Consider the following 7,084-nt stretch of genomic DNA (forward strand, 5'->3'; position numbering starts at 1 on the left):
CGTTGTTGAATAGAAATGAGATAAAAATTCCATTTAATAATTTAAGATTAATTCAAGATGTTGACATCCTTCCATTAATAGTTTAAATTTGAAGATTTTATATATTATTTACCTTTGTAAGGAAAATCTTGACGGAGCTTCTCAAGAGTTCTTGTTGAAGTCAAAGAGAGTTTTGGACATTTGTAGACAATGCAATTCTTTAAATTATGCAATTCAATCTCTTGATAGAAGTTTTCCAGATGCATCAATATTAAAAGTTTGAGTCTTGGAAGCTCAACTTTAGTCTTTCCTTGTTTACATCCAACAAGCTCTTCTAGTTCATAGGCTCCATTTAAGACCAGAAGTTGAAGATTGGGAAGGTCATTAGAAGAAGATTCAGATAAACAACTTTTCAACTTGTGGCAATCATCAATAAGCAATGCTTCTAATTTTGGGAAGCATGGTTGAGGAGAAACAGGATTAGACAAATTTTTATCCTCCACACCCCCTTCAATGATTTGTCTTAATTCTTTGCATTTGCTTATCATCAAAAGCTTCAACTTTGGTAGACATCTTAAAACAGACTTTTGAAAGACTACTTCCAATTTCGCACATTCAATTATTTCTAGTTTTTTAAGATTTGGGAAGGCAAAATAATTGTTTGAAGGTTCTTTATCACATCCAATAATCTCCTCTACTTTAGAGCCTCCATCTATAGAAAGAATATTGGACTCGTCTTCTTCCATGATCTGCTTCAATTCCATGCATTCTGATATGGTTAAGCACTTCAACTCTGGTAAGCTTCTTAAAACACAAGAAGGAAAGATTACTTCTAACTTTCCACAATCCCTTATTTCTAATGTGGTAAGATGTTGGAGAGTAAGTGAATTGTTGGGACCCACCCAAATATAAGTCATTTGACTTAGAAATTCCAAAGACAAATACTTTAACCTTAAACTCACTTGTTGTCCAATCATTTCATGTTCATTAAGACAAAAAATATGTTCTGCATCAGAACGCTTTATGTATAGAGTTTGCAAAGTGGGGAGATGGTTCTGAATCCCTTTCGGATCCTGTAGGACATTAAGAGCAAATATAAACATAAACGAAAAAAGAAATTATAATTAATAATCATAAAAAAAAGAGACAAAACTACCTTCGTACTTGTAGGCTCTCTTGAATTTGTAGGAATCGTCAAACAACTTACAGAACCATAAAATGGATACAAACATCTGTAACACTCAAAGTCCTTCAAAGATGGCCACGTCACAGTGACAGTGTTGGTAGAACAAATGCTAACAAAGCTTGGTAGATAGTTAAGAGAGAGTATTTCCAATGCTGAGAATTGAATATGAATCTCCTTATAATCCTTATTAGCTACGTCATATTGCCCAAACATATATTCCAATCCATAACACCTATCCACTGAGAGCTTTTTTAAGTTAGGAAAGATAGCTTTCATATACTCTTTGCCATATTCATCATCAGTGTCTATAATGTACTCAAGTCCGCCACAATGCTCAATTCTCAAAATTTCCAACATCATCAATGATGAAGCAATGGACAGTTTAAAAAGGTACCTTGCCTTATCAAAGCCTTTCAGTGCAATCTCTCTAATATTGTGTATCACAATCAAGTTCAAACCATGTGGTTGTTTTGAAAGACACTCAATACTTCCAATCGGGGGAACAAAATCTGAGTTCGATATCTGCAATTTATACACCAAGATACTTCTTAAACCAAGCTAAATATTATCTTAACTCTGGTTATTAATGTATTCCATTTCTATCGTATTGTTGGTATAACTAAGTTTAAGCAATGTCACTAATTTTTTAGATTCACTTCTTTCTCCGCAAAAATAATTGCTTTATGTTTAGCCTATTAAGAGAAAGTTGAAAAGAAAATAATTTTCCAAAGTTAATCTATGTTGAAATGTAAATTGATTTTGTGTTTTGGGCCTATAAGATAAAAATCCAAGATTATAAAAGGACCAAATAGAATTCTAGAAAATCCTATCTACAAGGATTCTAGAATGATGTACAAAAATATCTAGGGATGTTTATCTATAAGATGTCCGTATATAAGTTTAAAATAATATGAATGTTTTAGAAATCTCTAAAGAATGAATAATGACCCTTAGATTAATGTTGTGGAGGCAAGATCCTAACCATTGGTTAAGGAAGTACTCCTAGTATAAATAGGGGTGATTGAATCATTTGTAATCAAGCCAAAAAAAAAAAAAATTAGAAGCATTCAATATAACAAGTCTTTCCTTCTCACAAAATCTTCCAACCTCTCCCAATTTTTAAACACTTCCTTCAAGCCTCTAAAATTTCCTCCCAACAAAATCAAGAGCCATAAGATCATCATAGAAATGGCAAATACCAAAGTTCCCTTTCAAGTCCCGATACTCACAAAGACCAACTACGACAATTAGAGCTTAAGGATGATAGCTCTGCTTAGTGCACATGATGTGTGGGAGGTGGTCGAGAACGGGCACACTAAGCTAGAGAATGTAGACAGTCTTTCTGAAGCTCAAAAAGAGAGTTTGAGAGACACAAGGAAGATAGAAAAGATAACTCTCTCTCTCTAATCTATCAAGGATTAGACGAAGATACTTTTGAGAAGATTTTCGAAGTCATGTCAGCCAAGGAAGCATGGGAGAAGCTTAAGATCTCTTTCAACGGAGCAGATCAAGTCAAAAAGGTACTTCTTCAAACTTTGAGAGGAGAGTTTGAAGTATTTCATATGAAAGAAGGTGAACTAGTCTTCGATTACTTCTCAAGAGTTTTGACAGTTACTAATCAACTAAAAAGAAATGGTGAGAAGATAAATGATGTAAGAATTATGGAGAAAGTTCTTAGATTATTAGATCCAAAGTTTGAACATATTGTCACCATTACCGAAGAAACCAAATACTTGGAGGCCATGTCAATAGAGAAACTTCTTGCTACGTTGCAAGCTTATGAAGAAAAGAAAAAGAAGAAGGAAGAGATCGTGGAGCAAGTCCTCAAGGCACACGTTGATTAAAGAAAAGAAGAAAATGCATACAACTAACCAAGACGAAGTTATAGTCAAGAACAAGGACGAGGGCATGCATATGGATGTGGACAAGGATGAAGGCCTTACAACAATAACCAAAGAGGAGAAAGATCTAACAGAGGTCGTGGGAGAGGAAATCTTAATTCAAGGTATGACAAGTCACGAATCAAGTGTTACAATTGTGATAAATTTGGACATTATGCTTCTGAATGTAGAACCCCCAACAAAAATAAAGTCGAAGACAAAGCCAACTATGCTGAAGAAAGGTGTCAAGAAGGTGGTACCTTGCTACTAACTTACATGGGCCAAGACAGTGGAGCAAGTAACCATATGTGTGGGAAAAGAAGCATGTTCGTGGAGCTTGATGAATTAGTAAAGGGAAATGTGGCTTTCGGAGATGAATCAAAGGTGGCGGTGAAAGGAAAAGATAATGTCCTCATCCGACTAAAGAATGGAGAACATCAATTTATTTCCAACTATATTATGTGCCAAACATGAAGAACAACATCTTAAGCTTAGGACAACTTTTAGTGAAAGGTTATGATATTCAACTTAAGAATAATAACCTTTCTATAAAAGATAATAAAAGTAAATTCATTGCGAAGGTCCCAATGACAAGAAATAAAATATTTGTGCTCAACATTCTAAGTGATGGCCCACTATGTCTCAAGATGTGCTACAAAGACCAATCATGGCTTTGACATCTTCAATTTGGCCATCTTAGTTTTAAAGGGTTAAAGTTGTTCTCCAAGAAGGCAATGGTGAGAGGGTTACCTTGTATTACTCATCCAAACCAAGTTTGTGAAGGATCTCTACTTGGAAAACAATTTCTATTGAGTTTTCCAAATTGATAACGGTAATTCTTACCATTATCTATGGTGCAATTTTCTTGCCAAATCAACACTCCTAAAGCTTGAAACACGCTTAATCCTCTCTTTAATATAACTTTGTGAATAAACTCAGCTTAGGTTACACACATTAGTTTTCATCTCTAATTTCCTCGAATTTTGTAGGAACTTGGAGTACTTTGGAAAGGCATTCAAGTTATCAAGAGTGGAGAACCAAAGCAGAATCAGAAAGAAGAAGTTTGGAAGAAGTTCACCTGGAGAACTGGCACCGGGCGCCACCCATATCACGTTGGGCGCCAGATTTCACTTTTTTCAGGGAGCATTTCACGTTAGGCGTCACCAACATGGAGCTGGGCGTGAAAACTCACTGTTTTCAATCAACATTTCACGTTGGGCGCCACCTATATGACGTTGGGCGCGACTTTTACTGGTATGTCTCCCTGCAACTATAAAAGGCCGACACTCGTCTAGGGTTGGATCTTCTTGGCGGCTGGAGCTCAGAAAGACGTTTTTGGACCTCTTGGAGCTGGTTTTGGACTGTGGGAGCTCTCCTTTCCTTCTCCTTAGGTCTCCATCTTCACCATTTCCTTCCATTGTAAGCTCAAGCTCTCCATTGTAATGGAGAGCTAAGTACATTTTGTTGGAGAGTGATGTAAATGAAGAACCTCATTTGTAAATGCACTTGTTTTAAATGGAAAAATGCTTCTTTCATTACTTGTTGGTGTTTATGTCTTTTGCTTAATGCTTGTTATGACTTGATCAACCATGGCATGATTTTAGGGTTTACTTAATGTTGGGAAATATTGTGTGAACCTTGAACTAGACTAAACACCTAAGGGAAATAGTGTCTAGGGATAGAGCTAGGACCTTTAGTTGCCTTAAACTTCTTTTCTTAATGCGGGTGAACTTGTTGGGTTGTCAAGGGATTGGGATGTAACAAGTGAACCTAGGCTTTCTCACCAAGGGATTGGGTTTGAGTAACTTAGCTAGTTGACAAGAGCAAGTTAATGAAGAAGAGTNGTATAGTGCATTTGCATAGGAGGGTCTTAGTTGAAATCATTCTCCAACATATCCATTCCATATCATCATCAATCATTTCATTTTCTAGTGTTTTGGTCCCAAGAATTTCAACCCTTTAACTTTTGCATCATATTTACTTTCAATGCACAAATTCACACAAAAAAGGGAACCATTCTTTAGCTTAAACTAGTTAGTAATTATACGAGGGTAAAGTAATACTGAAGTCTCTTGGGAAACGATATCCGGTCTTACCGGTTTTACTACTTGAGCGACTTGACACACTTGCCAAAGTCTCAACACAAATGAGTCGGACTCAAGAGCTCAAAGCCATTAAAACTCATACACGCATATATGTGTGGCCCAATCAAGCCAAGATCACTCACTAAGAGTAGTTATTTCCTTCTATTCATTGATGATTTTTCAAGTAAAACATGAATATATTTCTTAAAAGAAAAATCAGAAGTACTCGAGAACTTTAAGAAGTTTAAAGCCCATGTTGAGAAGGATAGTGGCCTTATGATCAAAGCTTTGAGATCTGATCATTGAGAAGACTGATCATTAAGAAGATTTCTCATCAAAAGAGTTTCAGAAGTATTGTGAAGATAATGGAATTAGACGTCACTTGACAGTACTAAGATTCCCTCAACAAAATGGAGTGGCAGAAAGGAAGAATAGAACAATCCTAGAGATGGCAATGAGCATTCTTAAAAGCAAAACACTTCCAAAGGAGTTTTGTGCTAAAGTTGTTGCATGTGCAGTCTATCTAACCAACCACTCTCCAATAAGAAGCATTAGTGGAAAAACACCATAAGAAGCATATGGAGCGGAAGAAAGTCAAATATTTCTCATCTTAGAGTCTTTGGAAGCATATCTCATGTCCATGTACCAGATGAGAAATGAAGTAAGCTTGATAACAAAAGTGAAAAGTACATCTTCATTGATTATGATGCCAACTCCAAAGGGTACAAACTCTACAATCCTGATACAAGGAAAACAATCATCATTCAAAATGTAGTATTTGATGAAGAAGGAGAATGTGATTTGTTGACAAACTGTGAGGACCATACCTTCTTCCCGTGCATTAAAGAAGATGATGTGGAACAACAATAACAACCGTAAGAGGCACCTGCTACTTCACCTGCTTCATCAGATACAACCCCTCAAAAGATGAAAGTTCAAGTGAAAGACCTCCACGTTTTTGAAGTCTCCAAGAAGTCTATGAGGTAATTGAAAATCTAGACAATGTTAACTTATTCTGTCTATTTGCAGACTGTGAGCCCATGAACTTCCAAGAAGCAATTGAAAAGAAGAGCTGGAGAAATGCGATGGATGAAGAGATCGAGGGAATAAAGAAGAATGATACATGGGAGCTAGTATCGCTTCCAAAAGGGCATAAAGCAATTTGTTTCAAGTGGGTCTACAAAGCAAAGAAGGACTACAAAGGAGAAGTTCAGAGCTACAAAGCAAGATTAGTGGCGAAAGGCTACAGTCAAAGGGATGGCATCGACTTTGACGAGGTATTTGCTCTAGTTGCTCGGCTAGAAACGATTAGACTTATTATATCATTAGCAGCTCAGGATAATTGGAAGATACATCAAGTGGATGTCAAATCCGCCTTCTTAAATGGAGTTCTTGAAGAAAAAGTCTACATTAAGCATCCACAAGGATATGAAGTCAAAGGTGAAGAAGACAATCTTGAAATTAAAGAAAGTACTTTATGGGTTGAAACAAGCCCCTAGAGCTTGGAATGTTCGAATTGACAAGTACTTCAAAGAAGCGAATTTCATCAAGTGTCCATATGAGCATGCACTCTATATCAAAGGTCAAGGCAAAGATATTTTGATTGTATGCTTGTACGTCGATGAATTGATTTTTATAGGGAACAATCCAAGCATGTTTGAGGAATTCAAGAAGGATATGACCATGGAATTTGAAATGATCGACATGGGACTAATGGCATATTATCTCGGAATTGAAGTAAAGCAAGGAAATGAAGGAATTTTTATTACTTAAGAAAGCTATGCCAAAGAGCTCCTTAAGAAGTTCAAGATGGATGATGTTAATCCAATTGGCACTCCTATGGAATGCGACATCAAGTTGAGTAAGGATGAAGAGGGAGAAAAAAAGTGGATCTAACCCTCTATAAAAGTCTTGTTAGAAGTTTGTATTATTTAACTTGTACAAAACCAAACATT

The 7,084-nt window shown here is 36.2% G+C and overlaps 1 pseudogene; it reads left to right on the forward strand.

The window, feature by feature from the left end:
- Positions 1-1,538: 1,538 nt before the first annotated feature.
- LOC111241073 lies at positions 1,539-3,872 on the forward strand (annotated as a pseudogene).
- Positions 3,873-7,084: the final 3,212 nt, after the last annotated feature.

The sequence above is a fragment of the Vigna radiata genome, unplaced genomic scaffold (assembly GCF_000741045.1).
Source record: "Vigna radiata var. radiata cultivar VC1973A unplaced genomic scaffold, Vradiata_ver6 scaffold_134, whole genome shotgun sequence".
NCBI lineage: Eukaryota > Viridiplantae > Streptophyta > Magnoliopsida > Fabales > Fabaceae > Vigna > Vigna radiata.